The 25263-nt window shown below is 39.8% G+C and overlaps 1 protein-coding gene across 2 annotated transcripts in view; it reads left to right on the top strand.

The window, feature by feature from the left end:
- The window catches only part of LOC129732822 (lysine-specific demethylase lid), a 47523-nt gene that overhangs the window by 8015 nt on the left and 14245 nt on the right, over window positions 1-25263 (top strand). The window lies entirely within an intron of this gene.

Below are 25263 nucleotides of genomic sequence, written 5' to 3'. Positions count from 1 at the left end.
TGATGCAGAACGCAATAATGTACTAGAATATCCAAGAAAAACCGAGATCTGATAACCTAAACCAAAATTATAGCCAACACAATTTTTGGTAATTAACATAATCACCACTTCGTTGAGAGCAAAAGTGGTACATGTCCAGTCTGTGCATGTTAGATGAATTGTAAGTCGAGGATCTTAGGATATAAAACAATCATGTCTTCAGCAAAGTTGGTCAAGTGATTGAGTACTTTCAGATGAAGATCTGTCTGCTTTGGAATTTTCTCACTACGTGGTGCTAGTGTACCCATGACTATTTCGTAACAGAAAGCATTTTACCTATTTCAGTATTAACTCATATGCTGTTATGAAATACATATACACCAGCGCCACGAAGAGACAGAATTCCTCAACAAACAGATCATCATTCTATAGTACTCAATCACTTGGACAACTCTGCTGAAGACATGAATGTTCTATGTCCTAAGATCAGAGAGCTATAATGCATCCTTCATGCTCACACTGGACATGTACCACTTTTGCTTTCAACGTTTCTGGTTGTCATTATTTTTCCCATAGAACAAAAGTGGTACATGTTTTTCCATTGAAGTTTGTGTAAGTTTCTCAACCAGAACTCGTTATGCTTTCATGTACCGTCTTTTGAAACCTTTCCAGCAATGATTTAGTGCAGTTGTGTTGAATAAAGTTGTTGTAAATAATTTACTATTTGAGTATTTTCGTTTACCGCGTCTCCTGAAAAATTTACTTAATGGCACATGTACCACTTTTGCTCTCAATGGCTCACATGCATGGATGTGTAGTATATTTCAATTTTATTTCTTTTTCCGAATTTCTGAAGTGAATAATAAAATTTGGTAATACCTATTTATTGTTAAGATTTTTGCATTAATTTTTTTAACTTGTATAATTTAGGATCTTTAAATACAACTTTTAAAATTAATTTGAAAATATTTTGCTGAGCGTCTTTTTTCCCATGTTCCGTGTATTTTCGTCACTGCGACCAATTTTTTGATATTTTGTGGCATATTCCTCCTTTTTTGATCTTGCTAAGTCAGGATAACGTATCACTATTGGAAGTGGTCGTTACAGTCTGCTTTTACCCATGCTGAGCAACCTTAAGCTGGACAGCTGAAGCCCTTGGTCTCCCCGGGACCGCCGTTAGGCATTACTTCAGGGAGAGGGCCAGTCGTGCTTTTCGCACTTACCTCTACGGGTAGCAGAGCAGCCTATACAGGCCAGTTAGTTAACTGCTAACTAACTGGGGCACATCGATGGTTTCCCGGCGATTGGTGCCCTGCAATATATTAACGATCTGTGATGCGGCCTTATTCTCGCACATCCTACGCACAATATTCTCTAGCGTGGTGTCTGTCCCACTTATTGCCAGCATTTCGTACCTTATCCGCTCGAAACGCGGACATGTGAAGAACACATGCTCCGCGTTTTCTTCTACACCCGTACATGCGTGGCACATAGGGGACTTTGCAGGTACTTCCTAAAGCAGCCATGGCCTGACAGGATCTGTGTCAGATGGAAGGTTACTTCCCCATGGCGCCTATTAATCGAGCATGCTAACTCTCGAATGAGTCGGTGTGTCCATCTACCTTTTGCAGTGTTGGACCATTCCCGCTGCCACCTAGCCATTGAAGATGACCGTGTTGCGCATACCCCTCGTGTCGCGTTGGTCGAAGCACTCTACATCTTCTTTGACGATGATGCTGATGGGCATCATGCCAGCCAAGACACAAACCGCCTCGTACGACACTGTTCGGTATGCGCACGCGACCCTTAGGCACATTAGCCTGTGCGTACTCTCAAGTTCGCCGCGATGGCACGAGGTATTCAATACCGTGGACCACACTGGCCCTCCATACCTGAGTATGGACGTAGTCACGCTAGCAAGGACTTTGCGCCTGCTGCTACGGACCGCCGAGCTGTTTGTCATCATGCGAGATAGCGCCGCCACAGCCATGGAAGCTTTCCTGCAGGTATAATCGACGTGGCTCCCGAACGTGACCTTGTCGTCGATCATAACCCCCAGAAGCTTCAACGAGCGTTTTGAGGCGATAGTGCATGCACCAGCACTGATCGATGCCTCCTGCTCCGATTTTCTGTTATTTACAACAATAACCTCTGTCTTGTGGTGCGCCAGCTCCAGTTTCCTGGAGTGCATGCAGTCTTTCACTACGCGTATGGATAGCGCGGCCTTTAACTCCACCTCTCTAATTGACTCGCCATAGACCTCAAGAGCTACATCATGGGCGAAGCCCACAATCGCCACCCCTGGAGGATGTGTTAGTTTTAACACCTCGTCATACATGGCATTCCACAGTACCGGACCCAGGATGGAACCTTGCGGTACACCTGTGGTAACTGGGACGCTTTGCTGACCCTCGTTTGTGTTGTACACTAGCACTCGATTCTGAAAGGAGTTACCCATAATCTTGTAAAGCGGCGTCAGCACTCTGAAGCTCTGTAGCGCTAAGGCTATGGAGTCCCAGCTGGCACTGTTGAACGCGTTCTTCACGTCGAACGTGACGATCGCGCAATAACGGATGCCCCTCCTTTTCCGTTGGATTGCAACCTCAGCCGTCATGTGTCGGAGAGAATTGCATCCACCGTGGACCTACCTTTTCGAAAACCGAACTGGTTGCTTGATAGACCGTTCTCACTTTCTGTATATTTCAGGGGCGACTCGTCCATAGGTGCAACCTGTGCAATGCACATGGGGACGTCAGGCAAAAAATGAATCTAAAATCCAAATTCATGCTCTTATTTTCTTATTTTTTAGTTTTATTTTTAAATAGTAACAAAGGGGATTACTTGCTTTTATTCGCGGTTAAAATTGTAATTACTTCCCCAAACTCTGATTCTCAGAATTTCTAGTTGAACAGGTAGGTTCAACAGCCACGAGTCGCCCCCGGTATATTTCACCAGTCTATTGAGGATTACCCTCTCAAGCACCTTGCCCGCCGTGTCCAGCAGGCAGATTGGTCTGTATGCCGATGGATCACCTGGTGACTTCCCGACCTTCGGCAACAGCACCAGCCTCTGGCGCTTCCACGCGTCCGGGAAGAGGCAGTCATCAAGGCATTTCTGCATGACCGCCTTGAACAACCCGGGGGCTTCTTTGATGGCCGTCTTGATGGCTAAGTTCGGGATTCCATCTGGTCCCGGTGCCTTGCCTATCTTTAGGGAGTTTGCGACCTCGATCAATTCATCTTCTGTCACCCTTACCGCATCGTCTGCCTCTGCACGACTGCCGTCACTCACGGTTGGTGATGACTCGTCAGCCGGAGGCCAGGGACTTGGTTCGTGTCTTGGGAAGAGGCCCTGAATAATCGTTTCTAGCATCGCTGGTGATTGTTCAGCCGGGGCTAGCGCACCTCTAGTCTTAGTCATAACGATCCTGTAGGCATCACCCCACGGGTTCGAATTGGCACTGGCACAAAGTCGTTCGAAACAGACTCGTACTGGCTTTGATTGCGCTCTTAAGCGTTGCCTTAGCGGATCTGAATGCGGCACCGCGTTCCGTTCTTTGCTCGTCGGAACGCGCGCGTTGCATCCTCCGTCTTGCACGTAGGCATGCACCAAGTAGGCCTGCTATCGTTTCGCTTCACCAGTATGTCGGTAGGCGGACGAGACCTAGGCATCGTGGCGCCGCACGCCCATGACAATATCGAAATTAGATGGTCCGCACCCGGGTGTGGTTCACCCCCTTCGTGCTTCCATCTAATGGCCTGCCCAAAAACATTGCATCGAGATGCAATGTTTTCCAGCCGTAGAAGGATGGAATATTGGCCTTACTCGCTGCTTGTTTCCGCACGCCTACCTCATAGCGGACCGATTGGTGATCGCTATTCGTGTAGCTGTCGTCTACCCTCCAGTTCGTGATCAGTCCCGGGCTGCAGAACGTCACATCGATATTCGATTTTGCACCGTTCCTGCTCTAGGTGCATTTCGTGCCCACGTTAGCCGAGTCTAAGTTGAGCTTTGCCGGAGCTTCCAACAAAATCTGGCCCCTCTGGTTTGTACAGCGACTTCCCCACTCGACAGCCCAAGCGTTGAAGTCACCCGCAACCACCAACGGCCATAGGCCCGTCAGTTTCCCGGTCGCTTGATCGATCATCTGTGCGAACGTTTCGGTAGACCAACTTGGCGGAGCATAGCAACTGCAGTAGAATACTCCATCCACTTTGGCTATCATCACGTACCCCTCTCTGGAGGTCGACACAATCTCCTGAACCGGAGACCTGCCTGTCGTGCAAATGGCCGTCTTCCCAGACCTATCCGATACCCAGTTACCGTTTCCGGTTGGGATGCGGTAGGGGTCCGAGACGATGGCGACGTCCGACAACGACTCAGCAGCTGCTTGGTGTAGCAACTGCTGCGCCGCATAGCAGAGGTTCAGGCTTAATTGTATCACCCTCAAGTCTGCGGTTTAGTAGCCGGCCGTGCAGCTGGACACTTGGGGCCTCCCATGGCGTGTTTGGCGTCCCGTTTACCGGTGCATACCAGACACTTGGGAGGTGCACCGCAGTCCCGTGCTTTATGGCCTGCGCCACCGCAGCGGCGGCATAAATTGGATTTGTCGGGCCCTTTGCACGACCAGGATTTATGCCCCCGCTCAAAGCATCTGAAGCAAACGTCAGGCTGTTGGAAGGTGCCCAGAGGACAGACCGACGGGCCTTATTACTTTCTGCTAGTGGAAGCTTTATGATAGCAACCTGGGTGCCGGCCGGGCCCCTGCGGGGACGAACTGCCTCGGCGGTCACTACCACTCCACACTCTCGCTCGAAGGTTTGTGCTATGTCGCACCCTTCGGTGATCTCGTCCAGGTTTTTAAGCTGGAGAGTCACTTCAGGGGTGAGGGCTCGGATTTGAACCTCCTCGCCTAGCACTTCCTGGGCCGCCTTTTTATAGGCACAGCCCTTGCCCTTCGCCTCCTTGCGGAGTTCGAGGATTATCTCGCCGGTGCGCGACTGACGAATTGACCTGACATCCGCGTTGAGGTCTCTGAGCTTGGACTCGCCTCTCATGGCCTTCAAAATTTCAGCGTATTTAGACGCATCCGTCTTGAAAATGAGCGCGTCGCTCTTTCTCCGCCTGTTCGACCCTTGCGGCTTCCTATTGCGGTCGCCGCGCTTCGCGCGTCGTTCCCGCTTTAGCCGCTTTTTGTCCACCACGGTGGTCCATCCACCTGCACCCGTGGCTTCACCGTTTGTCGGTTCCTTGCTCGGCTGGACTGACGGGTCTCCTGGCTGTCTCCGAACAACCGCCTTCGTTGCTTCCTGTGGGCCGATTCCCCCGGAGAGCCTCTGGTACGTTTGCCGGTCGGTTTAGTTGAACAGACTTCGGCAAACGATGCTTAGACACATACAGTCGTTACAGTCTGGCCAATAGCATTAGTCCAGTCCGGTATTATACTTCGTATGAAGCGCACAACCGTACTGGGATTTGTTCTCCAGATTTCAGAGGGTTCCAGTAGACCCTTCTCGAAGAACTTATATCTTTTGATAAAAACTGCTGGACATCGGCATAACAGATATTCCGAGTCTTCTTTTTTCGTGCCACATACTCGACATGTATCATCCATCTTAAAGTTTTTTCATAACCTTCAAATGATAACGGCTCGGACATAGCCCTGTTATTAAACCAGTATACGTGCTTAGACCTTTTATCGAAAGATCCAGTATTTTACGAGTTATAGAAACGTTCGGTGTGATGAAACGCTTCGACTGCCTACTGATGAAGGTGTTTGTCCAGTTGGATTCCACTTTCAGAGTTTCCCATGCTTTCAATTCCATTCTAAGGGAACAAGCGGATAGACCACAGAAGGGTTCTGGTCCTATGAACTGATGAGACGATCCAAGTCTTGCCAGTTCATCGGCTCTTTCGTTCCCATCTATTCAGTGACCTGGAAACCAATATAAGTCTACTTGATTATTACAACCCAGTGTTTGGAGTGATTGAACACACTCCCAAATGCTGAGCGCCTTAGTAAAATGATATAAGATTTCTTACTTTCAAAGTTGTTGAATTGTTGATTCGAATATCATCCCATATTGAAAACAATCAAGAATTTTTTTAACGATTGAACAAACAGTTTTCAGTGTAATTAAAAAAAAAACTTTTCTATACTAATCAAACAGAATACACGAAGGAAATATAAATTTCTTAATCGAGCTTCAACAGTTAGAAATTAATTTATTTTAGTATATCTAAGATGATGGTTGTCTATCAATTTAGTCTAAAATTTTCAAACTTGAGTCGATTATCACGAAAAAGTTTTTACTAGGTATAATAGTTGATATGAGAGCTATGTTAAATAAATCGCACAAAAAGATTATTTTTTATAATCAGCCGGTAGTATAGTGTCGTACTGAAACCATTTGTATGCATACCTGCACACGATCGTAGGTAATGTCTTTAAGAATAAACGTAATCGATTGAGAGTTTGTTTTGACGTAGAATACGTCTTACGGCAACATATACAGGGACCCAACTTCAATACAGGGATCCAATTTCAAAACCAAAAACATCGAGAGCGTCACGAAAATTGTCCAATTTCAAACGTTTCAAACTCAGTCAGTTCCAGAGCTCCGAAATGTCATATTCAATGCTTGGAATACATCTGAAATGAAGCCAACTGTGCACTCACTCTCACCCTCTGCAGTGATAGTGAATTGAATTTAGTTACCCTTACCACAAATTTAACGTTTTACGTTTGTTTAACGGCTGGTGTTACTTTTTGTCATGCTTTGCCATTCATTCGTTCAAGAAAGTAATGAATGATATGAAACTTATAGCGCCTATTCAGTTTCGTCAGGCTGCAGCAAGCATTGGGTGCTGTGCTTTCAATTAGTGTTATTATAAAACCATTTTACGAGAAACCAATGGCTAATAGTTGTTTCAGCACCAGGAATTGGAAAATAACTATCAATCCAGCGAATTGGCAGAATTTTGAACAGAGACTTTAGTCAAGCAAGCGCAAAGTAGTTGATATTTGAACGAACGAGAGATTCACACTGCTACCGGCACGGTAAATTTTTTTTGTCAGAGCATGCTGTATGAGGGATAAAATAGAATGAAATAGCTGGAAATATTGTATTCTGAATGCTCTTATTTTTTGCCTCCACACAGTTCTGTCACTTTTTCCGAACTCTGGTCAGTTTCCAACCGATTTCTGTCATTCTTGCAGCAATCAAATGGAAAATCATTTAAGCACTCGTCCAAATGCAAAAAAAAAAATGTAATCTGATTGTTAGAACTATTGTACTATTGACAATTATTGAACATTGCCGAAACGCTAATGTTGACTTTTGATTGGTTTCTCGCTGCCTTTCCCTAAAAAGGACGACAGAATGGAGTACCTAGTTAGCCGGGAATGCACTCTTTGGCTATATAAGAGATTGTTTCTCCTCAAGCAAATCAGTTTACTAGCAGCAGGCAGCAGCAGCGGACACCAACACCTCTTCGTAGCCACTGCCAATTAAGATATCTTAGTGCAACTTAATACAAAAGACAACCTCAAAACAATTCAATTTCATTCTTGTTTTGAATAAGGCAGCAAGTGAAACCACATAGCTGCACATAACTTCTGCTGTTGTTAATTGTCGTTACCGATGCCGGCTATAGAGGTAAACGTCATCTGGAGCAGATAGACCGTTCGTTCGTTCCAGGGGCGACTCGTGGCTGTTGAACCTACCTGTTCAACTAGAAATTCTGAAGTCTGAATTTGGGGAAGTAATTACAATTTTAACCGCGAACAAAAGCAAGTAATTCCCTTTGTTACTATTAAAAAATTAAACTGAAAAATAAGAAAATAAGAGCATGAATTTGGATTTTAGACTCATTTTTGCCTGACGTCCCCATGTGCATTGCACAGGTTGCACCTATGGACGAGTTGCCCCTGGACGCGAGGCCGAATGGACGCGAGGCCGAATGGACGCGAGGCCGAATGGACGCAAGGCCGAATGTACACAAGGCCGAGGGGGAGTGAGCCGGAATATGGTATTATCGTCTCATCCTCATCACAGCCCCCTTTTAATAACATGTATTTCGCTTCAGAGTGACATTTGAAAAGCAATTACACTCATGGCCTTCGGACGGCTCGCTGTTCGAGCGAATGCTGTCCTTACTCGCTACCGCTCGTTCGGACTTAACTAAGGGAAAAAAACTCTGTTTGAGTAGACCTAGCAAACCAGTAGATCAGTCGTTTGTGTGCGAGAGGCCGCCGCTTCCGACGGCGGGTCGGCGGCTGGCTCGGACTGCGGAAACCACGGCGGCTTAGTGCCGCCTCCTTTCCTTGCCCTCGATTATGCGTCTTCGCCGCATGATTTAAAAAATAATACTATGCCCAACCTAAACTCTTTAGGAATGTAGTTACACTTGAACTACATACGTAGAGAAAAACATATCTGAGTTTAATATACAATTAATTGGATGACGCTTCTTGTCAATCATCAAACGTGCAACATATTTTTCAATAGCCATTCTGATGTATATTTTTCAATGGACATTCTGATATGGATGTTGCAAATCCGGGACACATAGTCACGATAATTGGATCCCATGCGATCGTGCAATATCGTATTCGGGCTCGCGTCCATTCGGCCTTGCGTCCATTCGGCCTCGCGTCCATTCGGCCTTGCGTCCATTCGGCCTTGCGTCCATTCGGCCTCGCGTCCATTCGGCCTCGCGTTCTTTCGGCTCGCGTCCATTCGGCCTCGCGTCCGTTATGCCTTGAGGCAGTATGCCTCGTATCAATTATGCCTCACATCCATTATGCCTCACATCCATTATGCCTCACATCCATTATGCCTCGCGTCCGTATGCCTAGCATACTATGCCTAACATCCATATGCCTAGCGTCCATATGTCTCGTGTCCCGCCCCCGTAATTTATCCTATCTCGTTTTACAAAAAACCAATGCTTTTGTTTTGAACTTGATATTGATTTTTTTGACCGTCACTCAGCCGAATAAAAAAATAATGAGGAATAGAATAAAAAAATAATGAGAATAGCAAACTTGATCTGTAGTGTGTAGTTCAAGATAATGTAATACAAAAATTTTCGATTTTTTGAAAACTAAAAAAGGTATGTAACCCCTTAAGACCCCAGTTCTTACCAATTGTTCGTCTACATTGTCCAAAGGCCATGCCTGCCTTTTTGATTCAAAGATCAATGTGAGCAGACCAGTTAAGTTTAGAGTCTAGTGTTACTCCAAGATGTTTAACTTGATCTGTAACACAGACCTCAGAGTTAAAGAAACGAAGTGGACGAGCTTCGGTGATTCTCCTCTTTTTAGTGAATAAAACAAGTGGTGTTTTATTGGGATTTACAGATAGCCCAATTTCACGACACCACTTTTCAGTTTGCTTTAGAGCCTGTTGACTAAGGTTGAAAATTGTGCTTATACACATTCCAGTGATCAAAACAAGATAATCATTAGCTCCTCAATATCTAGGAAAACTCCTAAACAGAATTGCTTCCATGAAAAGGCCTTTTCTATATCATGGATAACACGGTGTAAAAGAGTAGTTGTAGATTTTCCCTTTTGATAAGCATGTTGGTAGATTTTTTTTTCAGCCAGTCAATTGTATCCTGGTTGCAGAGAACCACAAGAAAGCCTGGTCTAAATTCACAGGTGCCCAATTTAGGTATAAATTTTTGTTTTTTTTTTGCTAAACTACCTTCAGCAAAAGGCAGTTGTTTGAATCGCTTCACGCCCGCTCCACTTAATCTGATTTTTCCCCTTCGGTGGGGTTTTTACGTATCCCTCAACCGATGCAAAAATAAGAGGAATATTTAGCACAGTAGCGTTTGCACTATCACCCATACTATAGTCGATTCCGTTCTCAAAGTCATTATTCTCCCTATCGTGATTAGGGGTGTTCAGGAGCGATGAGGAACAGGAGAGGCCGTCATCTTGAGAATTATTTCTATAGTCTGTTTCACCATATTAATATTGATATTGATTTTTTTGACTGTCACTCAGCCGAATAAAAAAATAATGAGGAATAGCAAACTCCTGTCAAAAATTATTCGACGCCACAGAACATGGTGTTAAATTTACGAAAATTCTAACCGTGTTTCAACACATAATGAAGACGAACTGCAGTTTATGATGCACGTTGTTGATTCATACCGAAAAAATACCCACCTCAGTCAAAATCCGAACTTTTTAACAAACACCAAAAGTTATAGGTTGTTTTAAACTTGAATAAAAATAAAAAAAAACCTAAATTAATCCACCTAGCGGTCAGACCCAGCCTTTCTCATTCAAACTTTTATTTGTTTCAATAAATTTACATGAACGCTTCAATGCAATAAATGTATATTCACTTTTAAGGTTCTAAAATATTGATGTTGTAATCTATACATATAAAAATGCAGTTCGGTCTGTCTGTCTGTCTGATCCATATAGGCTCGAAAACTACCAAACCGATCGACGTGAAAATTTGTATGTAGGGGTTTTTTGTGCCGATAAAGGTTGAAACCCCTCCTTCTTCTGGAAGGGAGGGGTCCCATACAAATGAAACATAAATTTCTGCACAGCTCAAGAACAAACCAAGCAATTGAAACCGAATTTGGCATGTGGATGTTTTAAGAGGTAACAAATATGTCTATAATGGTTCGACACCACTCCCTTTTCTAGAAGGGAGGGGTTCCATACAAAGAAACCCAAATTTTTGCACATCTCGAGAGCTAACCAACTAAATGGAACCATATTTGGCAGGTGAATGTTTTTAGTGGTAACAAATTTGTAATCGACCTCAGGCAACATTTTGGATTGTAAGATGGCAACTTCGGGTTTCTGGAAAACAACCAAAACGGCCGATTTCCACCCAATATAATAATATTCGGATCTAGAATGATACTCAGGAGTTAAAATCGATCGGAATTGTCTTCAAATGTCATTATGAAATCCAAAATGGCGACTTCCGGTTTCGGAAAAACAGCGGCAAACGAGCAAATACCACCCAATATGGGTATTTCCGGAAACGTAATGATGCACTGGAGCCACAAATCGACTTCAGACAACATTTTGAATTGAAAGATGCAACTTCCGGTTTCTGGAAAACGGTTTGAAATGGACGATTCCCATTAAATATGAGTATCTCCGGAACCAGAAAGATGAACAGAAGATGAAAATTGGCTGATTTCCGTCTAAAGTATCTCCGGATAGAATGATACACAGCAGCTGAAATCGACCACAGACTTCATTTTGGATTCTAGGTTGGCGACTTCGGTTTCTGGGAAACAGTCGAAAATGATCGAATAACACCCAAAATGGGTTTTTCTTCAACCAGAATGACGCTCAGATGCCAGAAATTATCTTAAATACCATTTTGAAATCCAAAATGGCGACTACCGGTTTGGGAAAAACAGCCTTAAATAAACAAATACTATCCAATATGAGTATCTCTGGAACCAGAATGATGCATGTAGCTAACAATTGACCTCAGGCACCATTTTAAATTGCTAAATTGCAACTTCTAGGAAATAGTCGAAAATGACCGAATAATGCTCAATATGGATATTTCCTTAATCGAGATGATGCATAGAAACCAAACATTGACCTTGGACACCATTTTGAATTTTAAGAAGACCACTTTTAGTTTCTGTACAACAACCAAAATAACTAAATACCTCCCAATATGGGTATTTCTGGTGTCAGACTGATGCTAGAGAATCTGCTGAGAATGACCGAATACCACCCAATATGAATATATTCAGAATTAAGGCGATGTACAGTAGCCAAAAGTCGAGAATGTTGTCATTTCGATAAAACCAATCATTTCAAACGATTTGTTATTTGACTTCGATCATACCTTATGGCCGATTCATCGTGCATTTGCAGATTTTAAACACATCGCAAGGAATCAATGAATTTCAAAAGTTCAAATAGTACGATACCACATTTAAATTATGTTGAGGCCACATATATCGATCAAAGCAGGTATAGTTTTAAATAGTCTTTGAATTTATTTTCTTTTCATAACTTTTGAACCACATATCAAATTGTTATGAAGTTCGTTATTTGTAAGTTTGAGAGATGACTCGTTCGTATGACACTAGTTATGTTCAAATAAGTCATGTAATCTTTGAGATAATAGAATAGAATAGATATAGAGATAATTTTGTTGTTTTATTTACAATTTTATACATAAAGGTTGCTTAAGTTCGATTATAATCAAATAAAATGGGAACGTATAGGGCAGCCAAAATTTGAAACCACGTGTTCAATCATAATTCATCAGTTAACCCTTAACTGGCCTGCTCATCTGATAATAATATTTATCAAATCGATTTTGTAGTTTCTGAGCACTTTTATACTTTCGGTTTTGCAAGTCATTGTTTTACCTTTCTAGGAGAAAGGCAAAAATTCAAGTGTATTTAAATACGTTTTTCGAGAGATACATATATGTTAAAACAAGGAAAAAATCAGTATGGGTATTCATGTCGAGCTTGTAAACAAATACCCAGCTGTAAAAATACTCACCTTCATTGACTAGTAATGGAAGATACACAGTTTACGGCTGGGTATTCGTATACGAGCTCGATGTGAACACCCCTAGTATAGTTTTCATGCAAATCGATTCCTAAAATATAAGCGCTTTGTGGGTCCATTAAATAAACTCCGATCAATTTCAAATTTTCGTGGCTTATTGTAGAGAGCTGGTGCCATTTGCTTGTAACACATGAGTAGGCTTCCTGTTTCAAGAAAACTTGCAACGGCTTTATAACACCAGACAACCAGACAACATTAGACACATCCGCTGTAGATGATTTAACTGTGTCTGAATGCTGCTCAGCTCTCCCTTTTGCCACCATATGAGACATCCGTACGCTAAAATTGGTCTTATTATTGCAGTATAAATCCAGTAAATGTACTCAGGCTTAAGGGGGTATATACCTTTTTGGTCGAGAAAAATGAGGGAAGTTTGAATTTATTTTTAAGTGCATAGCACCATTTTTATTGCATCAAAGTGGTATTTTTCTGAAAGTACAGTTTATCCACAACAAAAAATACGTTTGATTTTGAGATATACCAATTATTACTGGAGTAATGGCCGTTTCCCCGAAACGCTTTTTTTTTCGCAGAGGCTTGCGGTGATCTTGATAGAGACTCAGCGGGTCAACTGAATTCAAAAAACTCATATTGTTTCATTAGTTTAGAAGTGTGCCGTGTCCTTTTGTTTTTAGTGAGTATGTTGTTCTCAGTGCAAACGGGAACGTTTATCCAAAAAATGCACGTTTTGAGCGCTAAACATTGCATTAAAATTTTTTTTTGTGACAAAATGTAACTGTATGTTTCAAAAAGCGATCGTTCAAGGACCGGCGAATTTAATAACGTAAAATTTAAAAAAAAGATGAAGGAAATCGGTTCAGTAGTTTTCCCGCAATCAGGATCACGGCAAAGTCATTTTTCGAAAAACACTATTCCGAGATAATCGCTTTTAAAGTTTCAAGTTAAGCTTATGCGGCCGTAGCGAGGCGTGTTGCAAAACGCTCTAACTTTCGCTCTTTTGCTCAGATTTTTATGAAAATTTGTGAAAATGTTCTCAATATGTTGTAGTTTAAGATAATGTAATACAAAAATTTTCGATTTTTTGAAAACTAAAAAAGGTATGTAACCCCTTAAGACCCCAGTTTTTACCAATTGTTCGTCTACATTGTCCAAAGGCCATGCCTGCCTTTTTGATTCAAAGATCAATGTGAGCAGATCAGTTAAGTTTAGAGTCTAGTGTTACTCCAAGATGTTTAACTTGATCAGTAACACAGACCTCAGAGTTAAAGAAACGAAGTGGACGAGCTTCGGTGATTCTCCTCTTTTTAGTGAATAAAACAAGTGGTGTTTTATTGGGATTTACAGATAGCCCAATTTCACGACACCACTTTTCAGTTTGCTTTAGAGCCTGTTGCATAAGGTTGAAAATTGTGCTTATACACATTCCAGTGATCAAAACAAGATAATCATTAGCTCCTCAATATCTAGGAAAACTCCTAAACAGAATTGCTTCCATGAAAAGGCCTTTTCTATATCATGGATAACACGGTGTAAAAGAGTAGTTGTAGATTTTCCCTTTTGATAAGCATGTTGGTAGATTTTTTTTTCAGCCAGTCAATTGTATCCTGGTTGCAGAGAACCACAAGAAAGCCTGGTCTAAATTGACAGGTGCCCAATTTAGGTATAAATTTTTGTTTTTTTTTGCTAAACTACCTTCAGCAAAAGGCAGTTGTTTGAATCGCTTCACGCCCGCTCCACTTAATCTGATTTTTCCCCTTCGGTGGGGTTTTTACGTGTCCCTCAACCGATGCAAAAATAAGAGGAATATTTAGCACAGTAGCGTTTGCACTATCACCCATACTATAGTCGATTCCGTTCTCAAAGTCATTATTCTCCCTATCGTGATTAGTAGTGTTCAGGAGCGATGAGGAACAGGAGAAGCCGTCATCTTGAGAATTATTTCTATAGTCTGTTTCACCATCTTCACGATCTGACTGCTCATTTCATATGAGATATGAGCAATCGAATAAAAAGTTTATTAATTTGCTAGGAAAATAAAACAAGACTATAGTTGTACACGCGCAGATTGCCGTTTAACTAATCGAAAGTCTTTCGACACAACCGCATATGACATATATGGTCGAAAAGACACTCGAATCAAAGTTTATGATTTACTCGATAAATAAGAATTGGACGCGTTGACTACAAATTATTGTACGAGTAATTTTTTATTTTCAACACTATGAGCTTCAAGATTGCACACGCGTTGATCCCAGTCGCACTGACCGAAGACGATAGGCTCGTCGCATTAAAACAAAAGAGCCAAGGCACGCTATACGGGCAATTTTTTCAGCCCGAAAAAGCACTGTGGCGAAACTTTAACCGACCATGTGAAGCCACCAAAACTACACAAGGCCTTTTTCTCCACCCACTTGATCGAACACTGGTACAAAAATGACCGCGGAAGATCCGTAAACATCAATTGCAATATTCTCCCGATACACTGTATGCTAGCGGAGGTATAATAACAATCAACCGCACACGCCGATAGCCGATAGAACAATCCCCTGTCCCTTTTTTTTTTGTTTTGCAGTGTCACTTATTAAAAAGTTTATTTTCTTATATTTCTATCGACCTCATCAAAGCCTCAAAAGCAAGTTTCTGCAGCGTATGACACTATTAAAGGTCGATGAAATTTCTGAAGGTTTACACAGACCAGAGTTTGTCAGCCTAGAGAGAAGTTGTGTAGACGTCTGAGAAAAACACTCATGCTTAAGTGCTTTGACATCGAATGGTGTGATTCGACTATGATTCAAACTCATAACTAGAGATGTTACGAATATTCGCATTCTCATCCGCGAATGCGGAACATCCGCATTCGCATCCGCATCCGCATCATACCATGCGGATATTGAAAAAAAATATCGCCTCATAAAATTTTGTAGAAAAATTTTCCTTGATGTATTTACTGCTTGCTTAAATAATATTTGCACTGGGGAGGGACATGGTCTTGTGAAATAAGCAAAATAAAACACAAGGGATGCTACGGATATCCGCTTCCGCGAATGCGGAACATCCGCATGAAAATTGACATCCGCATCTACATCTGCATCCGTAATCACATATCCGCAGATGTCTAAAAATCACATCCGTAACATCCCATGACCATCCGCGAGCAGACTCTGTAACCTTTCGACTACGAATCTCCTCGAATTGACTCTTGTTTTCAAAAGAAGAACTTAAGTCTTCTTAGATTTTTAATCTGAATCATGCACCGGAGCGAGCAGAAATATCGTAAATGACAATTATTTTAGAAGCTCAAGATGCAATGGTACACTAGGCATTAAAGTTTGGTGCTGTTTAGTAGTACTTTTTTCATTTTTTCTCAAATTTTAGAATTAGAAAAAAAATGTTAAGTGTGTAAATAAAGAACTAGATTTAAGGAAAAAGTTAGGAGAGCATTCGGTTTTCTGTGCTCACCTTGATGATTGATTGCTGCGTGCAGAGTGGCACTGCAGATTTTTAACATCTGTTGAACCATGTATTAGCAGCGTTAAAGGTTTTGAAGTCTGCGACATGCATATCACAACTAGTTTGGGAGTGTACTCAATCACTTCAAACACTGGAATGTAATAATCAGGTAGACTTATGTTGGGTTCCTGGTACCGGTGGGAGAGATGAAAACGAAAGAGCCGATGAACTGACAAGACTTGGATCGTCTCGACAGTTCATAGGACCAGAACCTTTCTGTGGTCTATCCGCTTGTTCCCTTAGAATGGAACTAAAAGCATGGGAAATTCTGAAAATGGAATCCAACTGGACAAACACCGAACGTTTCTATGATTCGTAAAATACTGGATCCTTCGAAAAAAGATCTAAGCACGTATACTGGTTTAATAACAGGGCATTGTCCGATCCGTTATCATTTAAAGGTTATGAAAAAACTTCAATATGATACATGTCGAGTATGTGGCATGGAAAAAGAAGACTCGGAACATCTGTTATGCCGATGTATATAAGTTCTTCGAGAGAGGGTTACTGGAACCCTCTGAAATCTGGAGAACAAATCCCAGTACGGTTGTACGCTTTTTACGAAGTACAATACCGTAATGGACTAATACTATTGGTCAGGTTGTAACAACCACTTCTAATAGTGATACGTTATCCTGACTTAGCAAGAATAAAAAAAGTAAAAGTGTCAAAAAATATCAAAAAATTGGTCACAGTGACGCAAATATCCAACACGGAAAAAATGTATCTCCTGTGAAGCATGAATTCTTCATAAAGCTTTGCTTAAATTATGGGCAGTGAATATAACATGCTATCTATAAAAATTCATGGTATTTTGTTCGTGTGCGAATGATACTTTCATTGACCAATATTTTAAGTGGAAAAAATAATAGCTGAGAAGTAAACTATGCATCGTGACGTGACTGTTAATACATATTGTTTATTGAAAAATATTGATTTACGGTTGTCTGTGAGTGGAAACAATAAGTCTGTACTGATAAACTAATATTTCATAAGTTGGCTTCATAATTTTATCTTTTGTTTACCGGTAAAAGGTCGTAGTAAACATTTCAGCCCCAATACAAAGTGGCTGATCAATAACTGCAATATGAAAGTAAAACTTAAAAAAAGCAGAAACCTTCGCATCGGCTGCTCACAGAATATGGTTATAAAATCTGTGAAATACCGGATGAAATCAAAAACACGAGGGTGAAAACTAGTTCTAGGAATGACCGCCAAGTACTGAAATTGGTAGAATAGATGCATTCCTCACATCTAAAGCCATGAAAAAGAAACTTGAATATAAGGTGACGTCTAAAACCATCCGCAATCGTCTGAATTATTGAAAATTCCGTGCTCGTACTACCAGAAAAACCCTTCGCATGGGAAAGAATTTACAAAAAAAAAATCTGGTATTTGCTAAACTTCACCTGAACCAACTTAACCACAATGAAGCCAGCGATTTCAATAATATGCTATGAAGTGACGAAAAAAAAGTAATCAGATAGCCGACCTTACGTTAAACGTCCCAGAAATAGCGAGAAATAGTTTTAGATTCTCCAGATGATATTTACAAACACCAGCATTTTTTTTTGCAAAATCATTCCCATGCGAAAGGACAGTCACGTCACGATGTATAGTGTAATTTACACCTGTTATTTTTTCCACTTAAAATATTGAAAGTTTTTTTTTCGCACACGGACAAAATAGCACGAATTTAGACGGACAGCATTGTTTTATTCACTGTTCATAATATAAGCAATCACACACAGAAATTGCGTGCAAATTTGCCTTATACATAATAGGTTAAAAAGCAGATGACTTTATAAGCAATGCTCACATCTGATATTTTTTCCAGCACTGTATGTATGGTGTGCCTGTGATGAACATTGGCAAACACGATGCCATATACCTAGATGTACCTTGACATATTTTAAATTAAATATCGTTACTATAGGTATGCTTTTCTTGTATGTATGTGTACAATCACAAGCCATTGAGTCAGGGATACCAGATGGAATCTGTGCGCAGATTGCTAAAGAGTTTTTGATATTCGCGATTTATTTCATTTTTATGCGAGCTCATATATTTTATATGAAAATTTTGATGTAAAATAGCTTCCAAGTAGTTTTGGATTGTTTTCCAACAACCATCGAAATAATTTTGCGAGAATTAGAGTTTCACTTCGTAAGCACCTGACAAAATTGATTCTTCTCCGTGGAGATTAAGAAAAGATTATTTGCTACACTTTGAATAGATAATATAAAACATTTAACCATACCTTTTCATTAGAATTGTAAACCGTAAAACTTATAATGAAGGGTTTCATTAGGCACCTCACAAAAAATTTGCTAACCCCACTCCAGTACTTACTTTTCGATTACCCAAAATGGCATTTTTATCCATTTATACTGAACAACTCGAAAAAGCACACTCGCCTTTACTAAACCTTTTATCCAATTTAAATGTTGCCATCCAGAATTGTATCAACAAATGTAATTCTTTACAAAATTTCATAATAAAATAATATAATTCAGTGTGTTAGTTACGTCCATTTCAAAAACTATTCAAGCATATTGTGATCTGATGAGAAACAGAGAACCAATTCGTTTCTCCCCCCCAGTTACGCGTGTGGTCTGTGAATTCGGTTTGCAAGATCGATGTGTTAGTGTTGCTTATAAATTCAGTTTTAAAAGACAAAAATAATCTATCTGGCAACACTCCCGGTTAAAAATCCTATGTTTTGTGGATTCCTTGTTTTATTTTCTTTAAAAACCAACAAAGAGGGGGGTCCCACAGGGTATAACAAAGAGGGCAGTCCCATAGAGTATTCCAAACCAAAGTCTTTGGGTTACGTTTTATTCCATGACTTTTGAATTTAAATTTTTTAAATAATATAAAATGAATTACTTTGTGATTATAAGAGACAACCTGTTCGTATGATACTGTTTTGTTCTGGACGATTTTTGAGCTTTTTAAAACAAACATTTTGCAATACTGAAATCCTAAATATTTAAACCTTATTCAATGTTATTGTTGTTTTCCATAAAAAAGAAATGCATTCTTTATTTATTTGTTCTTCTTTTCGGGGCCAACATAAAAGTTATTTCTGAGATTCGTTTTGAAGAGTACATTTGATTTTACATATGGTAAAAATTCTGAAAATATGTAAATTTTCTTATTTGAGTAGAATCAGTTTGAAAACATGATAAACATTATAATATATAATTTTTGATTTTAAAAATACAGCTATTTAATTCTTCGGTATTATTTTATTAAAAATAGAAATACATCAAAGTCGCCGAGTAAAAAAAAACGCGTGAATTCCGGAATCCGCGTAAAAACGACCTTTATATAATTACCTTAAATTTAACGCAAAACATCAAAAGCCGATTACCCGGTTCAAAAGTTATGAATTTTTAAAAATAAAATATATCGAATAAAACTGTGTTGCTCTTAAATTTTGAGCACGATTGAAGAACTTTGGGTGACCACATCCGAAATAGGGTGGCCAGAAAAAACGGCTTTATTTGATATATTTTATTTCCAAACAAGTAGAAACGGACATGTATCCCAAAATCGAAACGTGCCAAAATTGAATCAAGCCAAAAGTGAAACTTGTCAATATCAAACATTATAAATGGCATAAAAAAAACCGCGTAAATGCTAAAATCAGCGCAAAAGAAAAAACTCGCCATTTCCAACATCCAATGCATAAAAACCGACTTCAGTGTACTAGTGCTTAATGATCTTTTGCACGCCGATATATAACAATTTTAATGATTGTGAATGCTGTTTTTTTATTCCTGTTAATTTTCCTGGTGGTTTGTAAAAATACCGAGTACAGATTTAACCTGTGCTACGATCACATCCATCGAAATTTAAGCATGGCAAAAGTAGACATTTCAAATTGGTTTTTTTACGCACATAAACTGTTTGACTTATTTTCTCGCTCTATTCCTAACGCTAATACGTATATTTGTAGGGTAGGCTTAAGATTCGGAAGCCTTTTTTGCTCATATATTTATTTGACACGGCACAATACAAAAATAATGTTCAACAGAGCCGGTTATCACTGGTGTTTATAAAGTGTCTTATACACTAAAAGCAAACTTTTTATCCTTACGGTATTTTGTATTAGTATTTGCACCCGCTTTCTGCTGCATCAGAAAAAACCGTCCGCTTTGATGTTCGATGCACGAATTAGGGGTTGGCGAACGGCTCACGAGCTGTTCATATGAACCGGTTCTTAAAAAAGAACGAATGGCTCGTGGAAAAGAACCACGGTTTTTTGGGTCTACTACGAAAGGCAGAATCACGAAAGGCAGAATCACGAAAAGCAGAATTACGAAAGGCAGAATATTTCATGAGGCAAAATAACGAATGGCAGAATCAAAAAAAGCACAAATGGCAGAATAAAAAAAAATGGTCTTTTTTCTTTTTAACAATACACAATCGCGGCCTTTGGCCGACTCTATTGTCCAAGTGTATGCTGTCCTTAGGGGCCGTTCAATAATTACGTAAGCAAATAGGGGGGGAGGGGGGTTGTGTAATTTTCTTACGCTGTCTTACAGGGGAGGGGGGTGGTGAATTGATTATCTTACGTAAGAAAAACATTGTTAATGCAGCTGTTCATATAACCATGTTCACGAAAGTGTGGACGGTAAAATTCATAAAAAGAAAATTACGGAAGGACGATTAACCTGAATTAAAACTAAGTATTGTGCTGCTTCAGGATGAACACTTCAGCTTTTCCGGCGGTTGCCTTGCTGGCGCAGCTTCAGGATGATAAAACTATAGTAAAAATCTATATATAATATATATAGTAAGATCTTACTAGGGGGAGGGGGGGTTTCAAAAAATCTTACGATGTCTTACAAGGGGGGAAGGGGGGTTTTGAAAAAGTGGAAAAATTTGCTTACGTAATTATTGAACGGCCCCTTACTCGCTACCGCTCGTTCGGACTTAACTAAGCGAAAGAAACCCTGTTTGAATAATCCTAGAAAACCAGTAGATCAGTTATTTGTATGCGAGAGGCCGCCGCTTCCGACGGCGGGTCGGCGGCCGGCTCGGACCGCGGAAACCACGGCGGCTTTGTGCCGCCTCGGTTCCTTGCCCTCGATTATGCGTCTTCGCCGCATGAATTGTTTTATGTTAATTATAATCAACCAGCCGTTGAGACTAGTGTAAGTTGTACCTACCATCGAAAAATTACTCTCCGCGCTGCCGTGAGACTCTTTAGGACCTGAGCCAAACCAGTTTGCGCGTTTCTGATCTAATAATTAGGCTTGATTTGCACCTTCCATCAAAACTGGTCATTGCTTGTGACCAGTTGTTATGTCTGGTTACCAAATTATATTAAATAATAAAGGTAGAGTAGCAGCTTTGATACCGTGACTAGGATTCGCACCAATTTGTCATCACGCACTTGGCTATCGTGAGTAAGGTTTTGCTACCAGTGATTCTGCCTTTCGTGCCTTTCGAAATTCTGCCTTTTGAAATATTCTGCCTTGTGTGTACTGTCATAGAGTTCTGCCTTTCATGATTCTGCCTTCTGTGGCGAACCCGGTTTTTTGAACGCGCCAGAGCTCGTGAATTATTGTGAACCATGAGCCGTTGATATGGTTCGGTTCCGAACGGTGAGTGAGCGGTTCAGAGCCGCTTTTGCAAAAGAGCCGTTTCGCCCAGCCGCTTTTTGCTACTCCAGGAAGAACCGTCTGCTTGGCTGGTCAACAAACGAATACACAATTCGGTTCAAAGGTGTACACTTTTGTAAGCAACTAATATTTGCCACCACAGAAATTGCGTGCAAATTTGCCTTATACATAATAGGTTAAAAAGCAGATGACTTTATAAGCAATGCTCACATCTGATATTTTTACCAGCACTGTATGTATGGTGTGCCTGTGATGAACATTGGCAAACACGATGCCATATACCTAGATGCACCTTGACATATTTTAAATTGAATATCGTTACTATAGGTATGCTTTTCTTGTATGTATGTGTACACTCACAAGCCATTGAGTCAGGGATACCAGATGGAATCTGTGTGCAGATTGCTAAAGAGTTTTTGATATTCGCGAATTACTTCATTTTTATGCGAGCTCATATATTTTATATGAAAATTTTGATGTAAAATAGTTTCCAAGTAGTTTTGGATTGTTTTCCAACAACCATCGAAATAATTTTGCGAGAATTAGAGTTTCACTTCGTAAGCACCTGACAAAATTGATTCTTCTCCGTGGAGATTAAGAAAAGATTATTTGCTACACTTTGAATAGATAATATAAAACATTTAACCATACCTTTTCATTAGAATTGTAAACCGTAAAACTTATAACGAAGGGTTTCATTAGGCACCTCACAAAAAATTTGCTAACCCCACTCCAGTACTTACTTTGTGATTACCCAAAATGGCTTTTTTCTCCATTTATACTGAACCACTCGAAAAAGCACACTCGCCTTTACTAAACCTTTTATCCAATTTAAATGTTGCCAACCAGAATTGTATCAACAAATGTAAATCTTTACAAAATTTCATAATAAAATAATATAATTCCGTGTGTTAGTTACGTCCATTTCAAAAACTATTCAAGCATATTGTGATCTGATGAGAAACAGAGAACCAATTCGTTTCTCCCCCCAGTTACGCGTGTGGTCTGTGAATTCGGTTTGCAAGATCGATGTGTTAGTGTTGCTTATAAATTTAGTTTTAAAAGACAAAAATAATCTATCTGGCAACACTTCCGGTTAAAAATCCTATGTTTCGTGGATTCCTTGTTTTATTTTCTTTAAAAACCAACAAAGAGGGGGGTCCCACAGGGTATAACAAAGAGGGCAGTCCCACAGGGTATTCCAAACCAAAGTCTTTGGGTTACGTTTTATTCCATGACTTTTGAATTTAAATTTTTCAATTAATATAAAATGAATTACTTTGTGATTATAAGAGACAACCTGTTCGTATGACACTGTTTTGTTTTGGACGATTTTTGAGCTTTTTAAAACAAACATTTTGCAATACTGAAATCGTAAATATTTAAACCTTATTCAATGTTATTGTTGTTTTCCATAAAAAAAGAAATGCATTCTTTATTTATTTGTTGTTCTTTTCGGGGCCAACATAAAAATTATTTCTGAGATTCGTTTTGAAGAGTACATTCGATTTTACATATGGTAAAAATTCTGAAAATATGTAAATTTTCTTATTTGAGTAGAATCAGTTTGAAAACATGATAAAAATTATAATATATAATTTTTGATTTTAAAAATACAGATATTTAATTCTTCGGTATTATTTTATTAGAAATAGAAATACACCAAAGTCGCCGAGTAAAAAAAAAGGCGTGAATTCCGGAATCCGCGTAAAAACGACCTTAACATAATTACCTTAAATCTAACGCAAAACATCGAAAGCCGATTACCCGGTTCAAAAGTTATGAATTTTTAAAAATAAAATATATCGAATAAAACTGTGTTGCTCTTAAATGTTGAACACGATTGAAGAACTTTGGGTGACCACATCCGAAATAGGGTGGCCAGAAAAAAAGGCTTTATATGATATATTTTATTTCCAAACAAGTAGAAACGGACATGTATCCTAAAATCGAAACGTGCCAAAATTGAATCAAGCCAAAAGTGAAACTTGTCAATATCAAACATTATAAATGGCATAAAAAAAACCGCGTAAATGCTAAAATCAGTCAATATCAAACATTATAAATGGCATGAAAAAAAAAAACCGCGTAAATGCTAAATTCCGCGCAAAAGAAAAAACACGCCATTTCCAACATCCAATGCATAAAAACCGACTTCAGTGTACTAGTGCTTAATGATCTTTTGCACGCCGATATATAACAATTTTAATGATTGTGAATGCTGTTTTTTTATTCCTGTTAATTTTCCTGGTGGTTTGTAGAAATACCGAGTACAGATTTAACCTGTGCTACGATCACATCCATCGAAATTTAAGCATGACAAAAGTAGACATTTCAAATTGGGTTTTTTACGAACATAAACTGTTTGACTTATTTTCTCGCTCTAAGCCTAACGCTAATACGTATATTTGTAGGCAGTGTTGCTGATTATCACTTCATTACACTCAAATATGTTGTCTGCAACCAGAAGCACTCAGTTCAGTGGCAACAAAGCATGCACTCATAAATGAAACGAACGCGTTGATTGTCCCGTGCCATGGTGAGTGACTCACGTATGAGAAATTTTTTTTTTTTCTCTTCGCACCATCTTCGCTTCGGACCCGATCAGATCAGAGGTTTTTTTCCGTGGTATTCTCATCACTCAGAATATTCAGATGATTCGCATCATTCGCTTCATATGCATCGTTCGCACCGTTCGTACGATTTGCATCAGTCATATTCTTCGGGTCTTTTTTTTGGGTGAACCGAAGCGATTAGATTTCTTCAGCCAACATTGCTGCGTAGTTGTAGTTGTGAAAATAGGAAAAGTCTAGCAGTGATGAACTGCCGCGCGTTAAAAACAAAGATGAAGGATGTTGTGGAGGACAAAGCTGCTGCTACAGGGGCAATAGAATATAGGTGCCTTATCGATGCTTTCAGTTTTGTTAAATTCATTTTAAATTTCAGAAACCAATAATCAGTTGATTTCAAGAAACATAAAAATAAAAACATACATTGAAAGAATGTCATTTTTTCCTTTTCAAACATCTCGAACAATACGTGTGAACATCTAAACTAATTCCTTAAACTATATTCCGCAAAATTTATTCTGTCAAGAATACATCCCTTCTCAGATGTATCGAACACCCTATTCGATAAACAGACAATTCGCTTGCCCACCTTAGGCGGCGACGTTTGTTTGGGTCTTGTACGAATCTATTCTTACCAAAACCAACGGTGTTTTTTTTTCCTTTGTAAACGTCATTGGTCTTTCCCGACGCTTCGTTCGCTTCGTTAGATTCGTTCGCTTCAGCTGTTAGTCGAATTGATGGTGAGTAACTTTTTTTCGGGTGGCCGAATGTGGTAACTCAGTGAGATACAATAGCTGGAGAAGAAGTGAAGGATAGAATCAGAGATGCCAGAACCTTTTCATGTAAATCCGTAGATTCTACGGATTTTTATGGATTTCTACGGATTTTCCGTGTTTTCTTCTTCTTTTCTACGGATTTCCCATATATTTGTAAATCCGTAGAAGTGAACAAATCCGTAGATCTACGGATAAATCCGTAGATCTGGCAAGCCTGGATAGAATACACCCAAACA

The sequence above is a fragment of the Wyeomyia smithii genome, chromosome 3, assembly GCF_029784165.1.
Source record: "Wyeomyia smithii strain HCP4-BCI-WySm-NY-G18 chromosome 3, ASM2978416v1, whole genome shotgun sequence".
Classification (NCBI taxonomy): domain Eukaryota; kingdom Metazoa; phylum Arthropoda; class Insecta; order Diptera; family Culicidae; genus Wyeomyia; species Wyeomyia smithii.
The sequence above is the reverse complement of the archived record's forward strand: the minus strand, read 5'-3'. Positions and strand labels throughout refer to the sequence as shown.